Here is an 18234-nt window from a genome sequence, read left to right on the forward strand (position 1 = left end):
AATTCTGGGGGCTCCAGGCCTCTAGATGGAAGCTCTTCCTTGATCAGCTTAAAAATGACGTGTCCATAAGTTAAGAAAGGAATTGGTGGGTGTGAGCTGAGGCCACTTTGCCACCTCCCCACCCCCCGCCCCACCTGTCTTCTGAGCTCGTTGCTTCTCACCAAAAGGTTCCTGGGGCCATTTAGGCAAAGGCAGTTTGCTGCCGTCACCTGTGGGCTCCACGGTGCCCAGCACCCATCTATTGACCCAGCACCCATCTATTTACATGTCTGTCTCCCTGGAGAGTGTGTACTCCTTGAAGGCGAGGCCTGCTTCACCACCCCTGGGCTGGAACACAGGACCCGCTTTTCACTCTTATTTTAGAATCAAACCAACAGAAGCCTTCCTAGTCTCAGCTCACAAGAGGAATCTCAGGGTTGTCTCCTCTCGTAGGATCCCAGGCAAGTACTGGCCCAGGAGGTTTTTTTCCCATTGCAAAAGAGACCTTAGAGAAATGTCACAGACATTCTTTTGAATCCCAGGCCACAGCCTCAGGCAAACCACATGACCTCTCATTGCTGCTCATCTGGAAAATCAGGGGAGCTGACCTGAGCACATGGGGGCTTTAAGGAGGGGGGATGGTGCTGGGTCTGTGCTGTCCACCTGTCGTGCGACAAATCAATTTTTATTCTTAATAGCAGTTTTAATGTTATCACCAGTCCAGTGTGCTGAGTTAGCGCTATCCAAAATAAGTCCCCAAACGCTGGACTTGTGCAAAATGGCACAATGGCTACTCTGATCCAAAGCCCCAAGAAGTGCCCGGCACATAGTAGGCATGCTCAGTACAGTAGTTGAGTGAAGAATGAGTGAATGAGTGAATGGATGAGAGAGTGAATACCAAACCCTTGGAAAAACAAGACTATCATTAAGGATAAAGTAAGAAGAGTTTCACTTTTCCAGTGAGGGTTTCTTTAGGATTCTTATCATGATTGCCTCATCTGTGAGGGGACCCCATTCCACCTGGGCAAAGGTGCCATGTGGAGAGCCCTCGAGGTGGCACAGAGCTGGCATGCATGCCCGTGGAAATCAGACAGCCCCGAGTTCAAGTCCCGCCTCCCCAGCCAATCCTCACCACAGCTCTGGGAAGGCTGGGAACCCACAGGAGCCCCAGCTCTTCTTTTTCTTCTAGTCTGTTGTCCCCTATTGAGGGGGAGTGATGACAGCACTGACCTGTGGCTGTCAGTCCCTTCCCCCTCTTTGCCTGTGGAACAAGAGAGGCACAGAGGAGACTGGGAACGGCTCAGTCGGGGCCGTGTTCCCGCAATGAGTGGAGCCTGCTCACACCATGACACCAGAGCAATTGGCCGCAGCCCTTACGGCCTCCACAGGCCTGAGGTTAGACACGAAGCAAACAGCAAAGCCTTGAAACTCATGACTCCCATGATCCTTTGCACCCAGAGCAGAAGCAGCCAAATTTCTTTTTAAGTAAAATAAAAAAAGACCATGACAAGTCTGCAGTGGATTATTTAAAAAACCTTCATTATATTCACATTAAATACATAAAATTGTATAACTATACAAATATTTATATAGATATTATATTTATATAGATATTATGAATATTGATATATTTATACAGATATATAAATATAGATATATCAATATAGAGAGATAGATAATTAAAAAGCAGTTAAGATGCTTTGGGAGCAAGTATCAGGAAGTCCAACTAAAACCAGTTTAAACAGTCAGGGGCTCGGGGATACTTCAGGCGCAGGCTGATCAGGGGTCCAGCTCCCGTCTCTGGGACTCCCTTCCCGGGCTGCCCCAGCAGATGGCAGCCTGCAGGAACCTACTCCCCACACCGCCCACCTACCAGCTCTCCAACAATTACGCTGGGTTGGACCAAGTGACCCCATTCCTGTGTCAACAGGAGTGTCCAAACCACAAGTAATTCTGGTGCTATTCAGAAACAGGAAGGGGCGGGATGGATGTCGGGGGCACAAACCGCCCATCGCCCGAGCAATCAGTGTTCCAGACAACTGTGACAAGGCAGACGCCCTTGTGAGGTGAGGGGAGGGCCTCGTGGATCCCTGGGGACCCTTGAAGCACCTAGGAGAGCGCCAGGCACTGGGTAAAGGTGTGCGTGGGTAATTCCCGCCTAGGGCCGCCCCTGGACATGGGTCTCTTCACCCCTGTGATGCCACGGTTTCTTCAATCCTGCCCGAACCGTCTTCTCAGAGCAGACCTCTTGAGACAGAGGCCATGAGATCCATGACGTAGGTGGCAAGGCCAGCACACCCAGTGCCTCCAGGGGGTAGGGAGTGGAAAGAACCCCTCCATCTTCCACAACTCAGAACCACACTGGAATGAGGTGTTCACCCCCATACCAGCCCAGGCCCCCATTTCCATGTAGGAGCCGACCCCCCAGGTCTGCAGAGATAGCTGGTCCTTTCCAGGGCACATCACCCCATCCCTCCCAGACCTCCTACCTCTGCTGCTCCTGCTGAGCTGAGAGCTGGCTGATGGGTGGACACAGCCCTGTGGACGCCCCACAGCCCCTGTCTCCCACAGGCACGGGGGTAGTCCAGGGCCAAGCCCTGTGAGCTGACAGTCAGTGACGACTTGCTACTTTCTAATTTGTGGCACAGAGTGGTCCTCGAGTCCAGGGTTGGCACCAGTGACACAGACCCTGTCCCCTGCAGAGATCTAATCCCTGAGCTGGGGCCAGGCTGGTGCTGGAGTCTCTGCCAGAGCGACAGCAGCAGGGAGCCTGAAAGAGGCCTACTCCTTACCTTTCACTGGTGATCGGGAGGCACATGAGTGTACCCTGAAACCGGAGGCCACAAGCAGGGGTAGCCTCAAAGTGCACCTCAAAATCCCCAGTTTTCTCAAAAGAAGCACCAGTTTGGAGCAGATGAAGGACGGGTGCGTTTTGTAACCACAGGCAGGACGGAGTGTGTGTGTGTGTGTGTGTGTGTGTGTGTGTGTGTGTAAGGGACAGACCTGAGGCCCGTGTATGCTATTTATTCACCTTGTCTAAGCCATTCGAAGGCTGTGTCCCTGATGGCATCACCCTTCCCCACGAGCAGGGTGTGTGTGGCTGCTGTCAGCAGGAGCCTTCCTAGGTTCTATCCTGGTTCCATCCCTCTCCCTCTCTGTCAACACTCAACTCTCGTCCACAACAACCCGTCCCAACTGCCAGTCTGCAAGGACAGCAGTGTTGTTTGTCAACACTTCCGAGGCTTGGGCCACCCGCTTGCTCACTGTCCAGCTGACATCTGTAGGTATTCAGTTAAAACTGGATGAGAGCAGGTGCTAGGTACACACGCAGACTCCTTCAAATGAGGCCTCCGCGTGCCATGGGAGACGTGTGCTAGCAGGCAGCCCCGGGACGGGGGACGTGAGCAGCAGGAGCAGGCAGGCCCAGCTCCCTGGCGGCTGACAGCCCCGCTCCCCACACAGCAGCTGAGCAAGGACGGGGCCCTATTATATGGATGAGCGGGGCCCGCGCTGGCATGTTGTCATTCTAACGTGTGTAAGTCAGCAAGCTTAATTGCTCCTGTCCTTTCAAGATGACTCTCACCAACAATCTCATTATCACACACACATGTTTATTTCACGTTTCCAGGGCCCTTCATGCAGACCCAACTGCAGTGAAGGGAGAGAGAATATTATGTTTGCCAGCGGTATTGCTTGTTCCCTTCCTCCCCTGTCCCCTCTGGGGCATCGCGGAGGCAAAGCAGAGGGAGTGCACACCAAGGCGGGTGGCCAGAGAAGCGCAGGGGCCTGGCGGGTCCCGAGCCCCCCAGCTCTGGGCTTCACTTCATGGTCAGCTTGAGCAATGGGGGGCGTCCTGCCAGGTGACTACTCATTAAGGGGCTCCAGAGGACATCCGTCTGCAGGACGGGGGCCCCATTCACCCAGCTCATGTACTGGAGGCCACTGTAATGGGCTGTACTAGTGATGGAGCCATGAGGACCACCCCCACGTGGTCCTGCCCATGAGAACCTTACACTTCATCCGGAGGGGACAGCACAAAGAGGGAGACACTGGGGAAAGCGAGAGGCAGGGACCGGGACACAGGGCTTAACAAGCACCTACTACACTTAGTGCTTTGCGCGAAGCACCCTGATCCTCTCATTTCACTTCATCCGCAGAACAGCGTGCTCTGGACCAGTGCTGAGCAATGGACATGACAGAGGTACAAATGCAAGCCACATGTGTAATTCAGAATCTTCTAACAGCCACATGAAAAAGGGTGAAAATTTTCCTGATATATTTTACTTAGTCCAATATATCCAAAATATTACCATTGCAACTTGTAATCGATGTAAAGATTATTGACATTTTATCCTTTTCCTGAACTTAGTTTGAATGAGCCACACTTCAAGTGCTCAGTAGCTGAGAGGCTCACGGCTAGACTGTGAGCTAGGGACCATTTTTTATACTCAGCAATATCTAACACATCTCGCTTATAGTCGCTGGGCACTGATGTAACTGCTTATGTAATAACTTCTTGAATCCACATAACCACCCTGTGAGATAAGATCTATTAGTATCACCACCCCCATTTTACAGATAGGTAAACTGAGGCACCGAGAGTGGCAGACACATACCTGAAGCCACAGGCAGGGCTAGTAAATAAAACAGCTGGGTAGGGACCAAGGCAGCCTGACTTCAGGTTCTGCAGCCTAACCAGCAGGTCCTGAGCACCTCCAAGACCTTACACAAGCCAGGTGTTTTGTCAGATAGATGAATAAGGGACACATTTTATCTCCAGTTATTGATGAAATTGGGGCCTAGAGAAGTTAAGTGAATTCCCTGATGTCACACAGCTAGAAAACAGCAGAGTCATTGTTAAACCAGGTGTGTTTGGTTTGGAAAGTTCCAGAGGGGGTTCTAGAGGAAGGGTGGATTGTTTCTGGCGAGTTTATAAAGTGAGGGGGCATTTAAGCTGAAACTACGCACATTGAGATGCAGAAGGAATTTCTGACTAGGAGAACAGGGTAATCCAAGGCCCAGGGGAAGGCTTGATCCATCCCACTCGGTACAGGAGGACACTTGGGTAGAAGTGACAACCCAGGAGGGCCTTGAGGGGAAAGAAGCCTTGGGGATCCAGCGAAGAGAATGACCACCTCTGCCGCCCAATGACCAGCATGGTGTTGCCTCAGCCAGACCCCCAAGAGAGGTGAGCTGTGGTCCCTACAAGATCGTCTGCCCCATTCCTGGCTCACCCCTCCCCACCAGTCACTCCAGGCTCCAGCACAAGGGAACCAGCCCTCAAGGAAAGATCTGAGAGAAACCACTGATTTCACAGTGAAATCACCCACTCAGAAGAGGAAGGTTCTGGCCTAGCCAATCGGAATTTTAGACACCAGCTGAGCAAGTGTGGGAGACACAGCAGTCAGACTGTCACCATGTCTCCTAGCTGCTGCCCCTTGCAGCCTCCTGGGGCCTGGTGTGGTCTGGGAGGAGCTGTGGTGATGGTGCCTGAATTTCTGCTGCTCACCTAGGGGGCATAACCCACCAGACCCCAAGCCACCTGGTGGAGTCTGAGGCTTGAGGCCCCTGGACATGGAAGCTGCTCTGCCTGAGAAGGTACGAATGCTGGGTGGGGAAAGCTGCCTATTCCATTCTTCTCTCGCTCCCTCTTCCCTTCCTTCTCTCCCCCTACCTCCCTTCTTCACCTACTTTAGAAAAAAACTAAAAGCATGAAAAGCTCATTCCTGAGGTCCCAGTCAAGAAGCAGAGTCAGTAAACACTGTGCTCACTTCCTCTCGGGACCACATCAAAATTACAACTAAACTACAAAACAACCACCATTGAGAATCGCCTGAAGTCTAGTTGAACTGAAGCCCTACAACTACAGACATACAGAAAAAGCCACCTCAAGACTAGTAGGAGGAACAGAGATGCAGAATGGGCTGGTCCCATCCCCACATATGACCATTAAAAATCAGCTGTGGAAGTCCCCTCTAGAGGAGTGAGGGGGTCCCAGCCCAGGGTTCCAGTGCCGGGAAGAGAAGTCCCCAGAATGTTTGGCTGTGAAAAACCAGCAGAGATTGTGACTGAGTGAAATGGAGGGCAGCTGCACTTGCAAGCACTCCTTTTAAAGGGCCCATGCATAGACTTACTCACTGACGGACTCACTCACTCTGAGCACCAGGACTGGGACAGCAGCTTGAAAGGTGCCAGGGACATAAGGGGGAATTAAATTGTCTGGTTTCAGGACGAGGGCCGGAGGGACAGCTTTCTCCCATACAGACGAGCTGGCAGAAGTCATTTTTTCTTTGTTGAGCCCCACCCCTTCTCCCTGCATGTAGACGCAAGCAGACATCATACCTGAGTCTCCATCAACCTGGTTAATGTCATTCATTTGCCCAGCCATGGTCATTCTGAGACCACACCCCACCCAACTTTTGGGCCCATCCAAGCCACTTCAAGTGGCTTTTCCATACAAATGGCCTGTCTTGGTTAATGCTGCAGACTTTCCTAAAATCTCTCAAAGGTTGTGGTACCCAAAGAAGCAGCATCTGTCTTGAGCATGTCCTGTAATGCTGGCCAAACAGCCCTAAACCTAGCACTAGTGGCCGTCAGCCTTTGTTCGTGGCTTGGCCTCTCCAGGTACCTCTAAGCATGGTGCAGGCAGCAGCCATCTGTGGATTGCTTTGTGGCTCCTGCTCATTGGCCTGGGTGGGGCATGGGCTGAGGCTAAACTTGACCTGCAGTGAGTCCCCTCCCAGGTGGCTCTGGGGCTGGCACCCCCAGTGGCCAGCTTTGAAATGAGCTGGATGGAGCATCACCCAGTCGCCTCCCAGGAGGATACACCCAAGGTGCAATTTGTGCAGACACCAGAGCTCTGCTGAGGCAGATTCTGCTCTTTAGGGTCAGTCCCTGCCCCACAACGCCTCCTCTGTAGTCACGGTCAGTCATCAGAACAAATGAGCCCAATGGTCAATACCTCTCATTGATGTGCAAACAGCAACCAAGGCTCAAATACAACAGGAGGGCACACACAACCCACACAGGACACACCTGGAGTGCACGGCTCAGGTGACCAGGGAGACTGCACCCCTGAGCCCCACAGCACACCTACTACATGACACTACTCTACAAACACCAGTAGACATACCAGCCCTACCTAATACATGGAAACAAACACAGGGAAGCAGCAAAAATGGAGATACGAAGAAACATGTCCCAAATAAACAAACAGAGCAAAGCTCAAAAAAAAAAAGAACTAAACAAAATGAAGACAAGCAATCTACCAGATGTAGAGTTACAAACACTGGTTATAAGGATGCTCAGTGATCTTAGAGAGAATTTCAACAGAGAAATAGGAAACAAAAATTGAGATAAAAAACATAAAAGAACCAGTCAGAAACAAAGACTACAATAACTGAAATGAATACATCAGAGGGAATCAACAGTAGACTAAATGAAGCATATGATTGAAATCAGTGATTTAGAAGATAAGGTAACTCAATTCAACTCCAAAAAAACAAACCCAATTAAAAAATGGGTAGAAGACATGAAGAGACATTTTTCTAAAGAGGACATACAGATGGCAAACAGACATATGAGAAAATGCTCAACCTCACTAATCATTAGAGAAATGCAAATAAAAACCACAATGAGATACCACCTCACCCCAGTCAAAATGGCTATTATCAATAAATCAACAAACAACAAGTGCTGGTGAGGATGTGGAGAAAAGGGAACCCTTGTGCACTGTTGGTGGGAATGCAGATTGGTGCAGCCACTATGGAAATCAGTATGGAGGTATCTCAAAGCTCTGAAAATGGAACTACCTTATGACCCAGGAATTCCACTCCTAGGTATCTATCCAGAGAAATCCAAAACTCTAATTCAAAAAAATGTATGCACCCCTATGTTTATTGCAGCGCTATACACAATAGCCAAGACATGGAAACAATCGAAATGCCCATCGGCAGATGACTAGATTAAGAAACTGTTGTGCATTTATACAATGGGGTATTATGCAGCCATAAAGAAGAATGAAATCTTACTATTTGCAAAAATATTCATGGACCTAGAGAACATTACGCTAAGTGAAATAAGTCAGACAGAGAATGACAAATACCATATGATCTCACTTATATGTAGAATCTAAAGAAAAGAATAAACGAACAAACTAATCAGAAACAGTCTCAGAGATATAGAGGAAAAACTGAGGGTTGTTAGATGCGAGGGGTGTGGGGATGAGGGAGAAGGTGAGGGGATTAGAAAGCACAATCGGTAACCATAAGATTGCCATGGGATACGAAAGACAGTTTGGGGAATATAATCAATCATGTTGTAAAGATTTTGTAGGGTATCCTATGGACACTTATCTTACTATGGAGACCATTTCAGGGATGGTGCAGATGCCTGATCACTGCACTGTACACCTGAAGCTGGAACTGAATAATAATGAATGTCAACTATAATTATATATATATATATATATATATATATATATATATATATATATATATTCAAAAGAAGTGGAGTACAGCATTAGGAATAGAGACAGTGGAAATGTAACAGCTGCATGCGATGTCAGAGGGAAAATAGACTGAGGGGTTATCAGTTTGTGAGGGGTATAAATGATAAATGTCTAACTATTACATTGTTTTGTACACCTGAAACTAAAACAAACAAAAAAAAATAAGGTAGCAGAAAATACCCAATCTGAACAGCAAAAGGAAAAAAGAATCCCCCCAAAATGAGGAGAATTTAAGGGGCCTCTGGGACAATATCAAGCATGCCAACATTTACATCATAGGGGTACCAGAAGGAGAAGAGAGAGAGCAAGGAATTGAAAACCTATTTGAAGAAATAATGACAGAAAACTTCCCTAACCTGGCAAAGCAAATAGATATACAAGCCTAGCAAGTGCAGAGCGTCCCAAACAAGATGAACCCAAAGAGGCCCACACCAAGACACATTATAATTAAAATGCCAAAGGTCAAAGACAAAGAGAGAATCTTAAAAGCAGCAAGAGAAAACTCAGTTAGTTACCTACAAGGGAGCTCCCATAAGACCATCAGCTGATTTCTCCACAGAAACTTTGCAGGCCAGAAAGAAGTGGCAGGAAATATTCAAAGTGATGAAAACCAAGCACCTACAACCAAGATTATTGCACCCAGCAAAGCAATCATTTAGAATCGAAGGACAGATACAGAGATTCCCAGACAAGAAAAAGCTAAAGGCGTTCATCACCACCAAACCAGTATTACAAGGAATCTTAGAGGGACTTCTTTAAGATGAAAAAAAAAGTAAAAAATAAAAAATATGAATAATAAAATGGCAATAACTACATATCAACAATTACTTAAATGTAAAAGGATTAAATGCTCCACTCGAAAGATGGGAGGCTGAATGGATAAGAAAACAAGAAGCTTACATACGCTGCCTACAAGAGACTCACTTCAGATTGAAAGACACACACAGATTGAAAGTAAAGGGATGGAAAAAGATATCTCATGAAAATGGAAACAAACAGACAATCAAACAAAAAGCTGAGATAGCAATACTTATACCAGACAAAATAAACTTTAAAACAAAGACTATAACTAGAGACAAAGAAGGACCTAGTAATCCCACTTCTGGGTATTTATTCGAAGAAACCCAGAATGCTACTTTGAAGGGACATGCTCATCCATATGTTCACTGCAGCATTATTTACAATGTCAAAGATACGAAGGCAACCTGGGTGTCCCCGAATAGATGAACGGATAAAGAGGTGGAACATATATACAATGGAGTACTACTCAGCCACAAGAAAGAAGGAAATCTTGCCATCTGCAATAACATGGATGAACCTAGAGGCGACTGTGCTGAGCATAGTAATTCAGACAGTGAAAAACAAACGTCATATGATTTCACTTATAAGTGGACTGTAAAGAACAAACAAGCAAACAAACAGAACCAGACTCATAGATACAGAGACTATTTTGATGGTTGCCAGATTGAGGGGGGCTTCAGGTTGGGGGGTGAAAAAGGAGAAGGGATTAAGAAGTACAAATTGGTTGTTACACAGTAGTCATAGGGATGTAGGGTACAGCATACGGAATATAGTCAATAATATTGTAATAACTATGTATGGTGTCAGATGAGTACTAGATTAATCGGGGTGAGAGGTGGGAGGGGGTTGGGAGGCAGGGTGAAATAGGTAAAGGGATTAAAAAATACAAACTGGTAGTCATAAAATAGCCATGGGGATGTAAAGCATAGGGAATATAATCAATAATACGGTAATAACTATATATAGTGCTAGATGGGTACTAGACTAATTAGGGAGATCACTTCTTATTATATAAATGTCTAACCACTATGCTGTACATCTGAAATTAATATAAAATACTATTGAATGTCAAAAATTAAAAAAAAGCTTAATTCCTACCTGTTCCCATGCAATATACCCACTGGGTTCCAGATCTGTTACAATATTCCCCAACCCTAGGATTCAGATCTTAATATTATTATTCTGTCATGAAAGCAAAAATGTAGGTACATTTTCTGCTTATTATAAAAAATCATGTGCAAAATGGTACTTTTTGGTTGCACAACTCTCCTGGTATGTTATTTATTGCGAAGGAAAATTATCGTGCTGATAAGAAAATAATGTCACTTAAAAATTAGGTGGTTCCCAATCAACTTATGACAGTAATTGCCGCGATGTCCTCTTTGATTTAGATATAGTAATATCAATGTAATTGCCACTGGGAAGAAATTATCATGGCTGTTAATGATAACTAACACATAAACGGCAATGAACAGGAACATGTATTTCATATCAGATTCAACCCTAGAGCAGCAGGAAGAAACCCAGTGGTTTCAACAAAGTGGCGCCTCGAGCCCAGCCACCCTGCCCCAGTTAAACGAGGGGGCGGATATCACTGGGAGTTCAGAGTTGCCCTCCGACTCCCCCAGGCTCCATCACCAGGGTCCTCCAGCCCTCCTGCGGCAAAGGTAAGGCAGTGCCATGAGAAGCCGGCAGCCAGAACCTGCTTCTGTTCAGGATGGCAAATGGCGCCATGAACGTGCGCTCAGAGGTCAGCGTGCCTGCGTTCATTCCCAAACTCGGTCAGCTATGTGCCACTCACTGTACCAAACTAGGATTCAAATCCAGGGCTCTGTCCCTCACTGTGAACCCCAGGGGGGCAGCTTTGCATTGGTTTTCCAGCATCTGGGCTTCCCCCCTGGGCGCTGTGCAGGCCTGTACCCAGCAGCCAGTCAGTCAGCCCAGTGTGCTGAATGAAGGTGTTAGCCATGGAGTCGGTGGCAGACGAGACAAGCAGCCTTCACTGTCCACTGTGAGGAGTGCCCAGCTGGGCACAGGGGCCGCAGAAGTCATGGGCACATCCATTGATGGGACAGGCTTTTCATTAGGAAGAAGCGTCATTTTAGCTCCTAAGAAGATGAATTACCTGCATGACATGGGAGTTTAGTCACCTGTTTAACTTGTTAGAACCCACAGTTACAGGGTGAAGAGGGAGCCCTAGGGAAATGGGCTCCAGGCAGGAGACAGTTTGGTTAAATGAGGGGATGGGAAGAGAACCACTGGCCAAGGGAGGATTATCACCACAGCAGTTAATAATCTCAGACTCTCAGACAGCACTTAATATGCCTAATGTTGTTTTAAGCACTTGACATACAAAAGCTCACGTCCTCCTCAGAGCGACTGCATGAGGTGCTCTTCTTATGTTCCAGATGAAGAAACGGAGGCAGGGTAAGTAATTGGCCCAAGCTGACACAGCCTGGAGGTAGGTGGCTCCAGAGTCCGTGTCCTTCACACAAAGCATCATCTAACTGCACAGACTGTGGCTCTCATGTCATTGGTATATATGCCAAATATTTGGAGTATTTATGACCCAAAGACAGTTGACTTAGGGTTGAGGTGTTGGCAATGACCAAATTGAGTCACCGTTATGTCAGGTAACCAGGTAAACTCATTTAAAAATCATTCGATTTAATAAAAAATAATGAAATCCTCTGGCAAAATCACATATTGACCTAACAAAATTTCTTATTTCTAACTGCTGTTCGGCCTTTCACACGTACAGGGAGGTATTGATTGTGTTTGGGAACTATGCAGGTGATGTTGGGTGAGGCTTTTAACCTCTCTGGGCTTCACTTCCTGTATCTGGGAAATGATTTCCAACGCCCCTTCCAGCTCTGACGTTTCATGCCTTACCCATGACACATTATTCCTCGTTCTTACCAGGTAGACACAAGGTTTTCAACATTTGTTTGTTTCCCTTTCCTTCACTTTTTTTCCCCAACCTGCCGCCACTCAAACAATATTGAAAAATAATACATTGCCACTGTCTTATTGACTTAGAAAAATTTTCTCTTCCTCAGTCATATTTTCAGGGTCTGCCATGCAATTCTGAATTATCTAAAGAGTACATTGCTTTTCAAGTAAGGTCCTGCGATTTGATTTATTCAGAGCAGTGTAAAAGGCTTGCACACGCCTTCACGCTCGTATCCCACACAATTTGTCTATTGAACATTCTGACCCAAGATTGGCCAATTGGACGGAGCCATCGACTTCATGAAAGACGTTCCTTGACTGGTGGGTGGGCGTGGATACAACATGGTTTAGGTGGTTGAGCAGTAGGTAACAAACACTTTTAAAGCATTTATAGCCTTCTACACATGAACGCCACCTCTAGAAATCTGTCCAAGAGAAACAGCCAGACATGAGCACAAACACTCGTGTGTTGAGCTTTTCGTCCCAGTGTGGTTTGTAGTAGATACATCACCATATATCTCTTCAGGGTATACAATATACCTATTAAAAATCATTAAAGACATTCAGGATGCATCATGGAATACAAGCAGTAGGTACAGCATGAGAAAGATTTTTGGAATCCACATCAGCAGTGAAAAAAGGCTGGAAGGAAGTTGGCTAAAATGCTAACAACAGTTCTCTTTCAACAGCAACCACAGAAATATAAATCTTCTTTATGTGCTTTTGTGTATTTTCTATAATAATCATGTGTATTTTATAAGAAGATAGCCATTCCTACTTTAATAAACGCATTCAACATGGCTTCAAGTCATTTTGTGGTCCCACCTGGCATCAGGACCCGGCTGTGGGTCAGTCATCTGGGGAAGGGTGGAGATTTCAGGGGATTGCACATCCCACGGTGGGCACGCAGCAGCGCTGAGCACTGACCGGTCACGCTGAAGAGCCCATCCTCCCCACCACGTGCCTAAGAATATCGGGAGGACTCCAGCGCTTTATTTGGGGGTAAATCTGAAAATCCCTAACCTCCTTTGCCAGCTCCTAAAACCCCAAGCATGTTTGGAGACACTGGGTCAGCCCCCCTCCCCCCCCACCCCACACGCGGGATGCCTGACACAGATGGAAATGTATTACCCTGAAAAGAAGGAAGTGACATGTCAGAAACGAGGTGGACTTTGTAACAGCCCAAATATCACACTCCATCAGTAAGGAATACATACCGAAAACCCAACATTTGTTTAGCAAAAATAAAAGGGCAAAGCGAGTTTAATGCGCGTTCATAATATGTGACCACAAATGGGATGGAAGTTAGTTCGGGATGGAAAAGTGAAAAATCACAGATTTAGGCACTGAAGAGCTGTGTCTGTGTGGGCTGCCGTGCAGCGTGAGTTTTGAATAACTGTAACAGCTCTTCCTTTATTTGCCACTACACATCACCTACTAATTTGGTCCAGGTTTAAATATGAGCGATTCTTGTTTCGTCAAAGGCTTTTGTTGGATGAATCCATAAATTCAAGCAACCAGCTAAAAGGCTCTAATTTCACAAATGCCTGTTATTTCACTTATTCCTAGTCCTGGAAGGACGCTGGGAGTTGCTGTGGCAGAGGTCTTCTCTTTTTGCTGAGAACATAGCTGGACTACAGCTCCCAGCCCTCTCTGTGGTTCGTCGGGATGAAGCTGAACTCAGCCCACCCTCCTGGGAGCAGGAGAGGTGTGGACCACTTCCAAGCCAGGCTGATGGAAACCCCTACCTATGAGCCTCCCTCTCTCCCTGACCCCGGCTCAATGCAGACGGCTCCCAGCTGCTTGCAGAGCCTGGAACCCCGAGACCCAGTGGGGCCTGGGCCAGACACTGGTCAGGGCTGCCCCTTTCTTACCTTGGAGGTGACGGGAAAAACTGTTGTGTTCAGGCAGCTAATGCTGGGTTTGTTTGTTCCTGCAGTTTTCACTACTGTAATGAATGTGGATGGGGACCCAAATCTGAGCATTTTTTTAAATAGATGCTCATGTGTTGTTTGGGATTTTTTTTTTTCTTCAGAGAATTACAAAGTGAGAAACCAGTATGCTCCATTTTCCTTATGGATTTCCCTTCCAGACCAATTCATGCCTTCTGGGAAGAGTGCCCGCCTTAGCCATGTGGAATAACTGAACAACTGACTCCATCTGAGAGCTCTAAAATTGGGGTCAGACATCCACCTAAAATCTTCGCCTCTCTCCCGAAGGCCTCCGTGGTGACACGCCCCTTTTCTGTCACATGACTTCCATGATGTCAGTGCACCAGACTTCCAGCTCAGGAGTGTTTGTCTCCCACGTGAGTCAGTGTTTCTTAATCCCTGCCAATTCCTCCTTGACGGTGACACCTCCAATCCTCCGTCCTCAGCTACCTGTCAGGTCCCCAGTTCTATCACCACCCAGTGCAGGCCCTTACCCCTAACCACAGCTGTCCCCAGGCTTCACTGCCCCTCCGTCTTCTCTCCTACCACCTCTTCCCTCATTGTCCAAAGAAAATGTCCCTTCTCCTGCACCCAGAAAGGGACCACGTCAGCACCGGAGCTCCACCCCACCCACATCAGCACCTGCCTCTTCTCCCTGTACCTGGAGAGGACGCATCTGTCCTTCACCCCATCTGGGCTCCATTCTCCTTCTCCTCTGGGGAGTGTCCGGTTCTTAGGTGTGCCTCTCCTCCCTCCCGCTGACCTCCCTCTCAGGGAGGAAGGTGCTCAGTACGCGTGCTCATGGAGTCACCTATCGGAGCAAGTGTTTAGGTCACGACGTGCCAGGGCTGTGTGAGCACAGGAGCACACCAGCTGATGGGACAGCCCGTGAGCCCCAGTAGCTGAAGGAGGAGGTAGTGGGGTACACACATTGACCCTGGCAATCCCTCCATCTCCCCTTTTCAGTCGGCTTCCTGGGAAAGTCCTCTGTGCTGCGCAGCCACACTGCCCCGTGTCCCTTCTCTCCCAGGCCACTGTACTCCGACGTCTGTCCTCACCACACCGCTGAAACCACCTGGCAAATCCACTCACGGCGCCCGTTCCAAGTCTGATGATGCTTCTAAGCCTTCATCCTCCCAGCCTCTCAGAGACACTGGCCTGTGGACCTTGCCCTCCTTGAAATACTCCCCTCAACACTACATGTGATCACATGAGTTTCCCTTGGTCCCCCTCCCGAGTGGCCTCACCAGGCAGACCAGTCAACAGTAGAAACCTCAGCCGCCCACACTGAGGTCGCGGGTGCCGAGTGGATGTCTCCACGGGGCATTCTGACACAGCAGCTCCCTCAGTGCTCCACCCACCCATCACAGATCCTACACTCAGGCCTCCCAGCCATGTCTCCCCTCAGGCCAGGGGTCGTGGAAACGTTGGCAGAAGCTCTCAATGTGTGATGGTCTCTTTGAAAGTCTTAGAGCAGAGTGGGGGCCAAGAATTTGAAGGATTAGGCAACTGCCAGAACATGTCAGTTCCACAATGACAAGATAAATGGCAGAATCGAGTGTAATTTTTAGTGTGATGGGGCCAATACTTTTATTCAGGAGGAAATAAGTTCTTGAATTTATCATTAAAAGTCAACAGGAAAATAAGACTCTATGTACAAAAATGCATTCCCTTGCAACTTTCCAGTTATATATTTGGTACATAATGTGAGGCTCCCGATTTTTAAGCTGATAATTTCCTGGGTACTATTATCATAACTTGGTTCTAAAATTTTGAATTTTGCCTTTATTTAGAAATAGCAAGGTAACTTTAGAAAAGGCAACATAAATCAACACACGGAAAGGAATCCCTGTCGTGTGTGTCACGGACAGCGCTGCATCTACATCAGCTTAGCAGAGTCTGGGGTTATTCTGACTGACCACAAGCACTGGGCTTCAGGAGTGGCCATGGTGCCTGATGAACCAAATGAGCCACGGCCATCTCACCTGGGCGGCGGGCTGCGGGCATGCTGGCCTCCACTGTTGGGTGCTCCCTGGGCAGCTGGAGGCAGCTGTTGTGACCCTGACTCTGCCCCGGGAAGCAGGGACAGGGGAAGCTAGTGACATGCAGATCAGTCTGAGTCCTTAGCCCTGCCACACATGTTCCCTGCCAATCAAATCACAGTAAATATTTAGGGCATGTATTGGTTTCCTAGGGCTGCCATAACACATTACTAAAAAATGAGGCTTAACACAACAGAAACAAATTCTCTCACAGTCCTGGAGGCCAGAAGCCCCAAATCAAGGTTGGAAGGGCAGCACATCCTCCAAAGGCTCTAGGGGACAATCCCTCTTGGCCACTCCCAGCTTTTGGGGGTCCTGGCAGTCCTTGCCTTTCCTTGGCTTGTAGACCCATCACTCTAATCTCTGGCTCTGTGGTCACATGACTTCTCCTGCACACCTGTGTCCAAATTCCACTCTTCTTACAAAGACACCAGTCTTTGGATTAGGGCCCATCTTACTCCATTTTGACCTCATTTTAACTTAATTATATCAGCCAAGACCTAATAAGGTCACATTCATAGGTACCAGGGTCAAGACATTAATATATGTTTTGGGGGGACACAATTCTACCCACTACAGAGTATTTCTTGCATGCCAGACACTGTGCCACATCTTTTCCTTGAATTGTTTCACTTCATCTTTATAAAGACCCTATGGGGTGGGCATCCCCATTCTACAGAGGATATCTGGAAGGCCATCCGAAATGTATTCCTCTACCAAGGACATCTTGAGAAAGTCCAAGTCAATTGCCCAAGGTCACACAGCTCACATCTTGCACAAGTTGCTCTGAAATCCAGGCCTGACTCTCCAATCCAGCTCTTAACCATGGGGCGAGATGCTAAAGGAAAATCTGCAAATCACTACAGCCTACCTGGAATCAGTGTTCTGGGTCAAAGGACCTCTCAAGTCTGGAATCAGGGCTTGAGGGGGTGCCGGCAAAAGCTCCTGATAGTGAGGGAGGGTTTCAGTCGGAGAGACCCAAGCGTTTTCAGTGTGAGAACCCACGCACGGAAGGCCTTAGCAAACGCAAGTGGCCAGCCCCCGCCCAGGCTCCTGCTCCCCAAATGCCTAACTGGAATGGCCCTCACACATCATCCCTCGCGTCCCTCCTGCAGCCCTTTGGCGACTCAGACCAGGTGCACAGGCAGCAACGCCCGCCATCCAGCTCTTCACTGGCCTGAATGTAAAGCCAACTAAACTAATTAATCACAACAGATTAATAAGAGTGACAAGGTGAGAAAGGTGACATTCTCCAAAATCGCCAATTTGGTAGGAGTGCACATATTTTTTTAATCCCCACAGCAATTTATTTTCTGTGGAACAAAGTTTCTCCAAGAATGTCCCAAAATGTAGTCAAGGTTAACTGTGCTGTGAGCTTATTCAATATTTATGATTCTTTTTATTTGTATTACTAGGACTTTTTGGGGACTCCAAAAGGTCCATTAATCAAACAGAGTGACAAAATGAGCCATTTGACAATTGGAACTAAGGTTGCATATTATTATGATTACACACACACACACTCACACTCGCGCACGCGCGCACACACATACACACATTCTTTGTTTTCTTTGGGGGGGGATTTCAGGAATAAAAGACCAAACTTAACTTCATCAACAGTTCCTGATTAATTGTTACAGTGTCATCTATAAATTCCCTTCGATCTAATAATCCTCTCCGACAATTGAACAATATCCCCAGCGTTGGCTTTATTAAGGCTGACTTCCTGAGAAGAGAAAGGGGTGACACAAACAGCTCAAGTGACTGCAGACAGTCGGCGGACAGTGTTCCCAGAGCTGACAGAGCTGAGATACAATTATCAGTGTGATCTGCTTAGGAATTCATCATCGGCTCTGCCTTCTGAAGACTTAAAAAAATACCGAGAATACAAAGAGGAAGAGGTGATAAGACGGCATCATTTTCCTCCAGCCTCATAACTGTAAATTGAAGAAAATTATTTTCTTTGCCTGCAGCTCATTGGCATATAGGCAGCATTATATTATAATTTCATAAGCATAAA

Source organism: Rhinolophus sinicus, linkage group LG09, assembly GCF_036562045.2.
Source record: "Rhinolophus sinicus isolate RSC01 linkage group LG09, ASM3656204v1, whole genome shotgun sequence".
Taxonomy (NCBI): Eukaryota; Metazoa; Chordata; class Mammalia; order Chiroptera; family Rhinolophidae; genus Rhinolophus; species Rhinolophus sinicus.